A 494-nucleotide genomic window follows, 5' to 3' on the forward strand; every position below is an offset into this window, starting at 1 on the left:
TTACACTGAAATTATGTAGCAGCCATTACACATGAAAAAAACTCTGCCACATGTAAGTAATATGATTATAGTTATCATCTTGCTCATCATAAGAATGAGAACTATGGCTTAGGAATGATGGCCTACATTAGATTCCATACAATGATACAAATCCTATTTCAGATACAAAAATTTATATCTATATATCTATATGAGTATTCCTACAATAAAATTCTTATTTTTCTATATCATATGCATACATACACACAACACTCTGCTATCACATATTCTGGTACCCTGAACTACTGGTATTACACATACCTCAATAGTTAACACCCATCTGCTAACATGCACTTAAGTATGCTTTGAAATAAGGCAGACTGTACATTTGGCTTTGAGCAAAGTGGTTAAATTATCAGCAGCTGGTAGTCATTCATTAGTCAGCGATCTCATTCTCAACACTGAACTGTTGCAGGTTCTTGACAAAATGTGCTCCTGCAACAGGAACCACCTTC

The sequence above is a fragment of the Penaeus monodon genome, chromosome 25, assembly GCF_015228065.2.
Source record: "Penaeus monodon isolate SGIC_2016 chromosome 25, NSTDA_Pmon_1, whole genome shotgun sequence".
NCBI lineage: Eukaryota > Metazoa > Arthropoda > Malacostraca > Decapoda > Penaeidae > Penaeus > Penaeus monodon.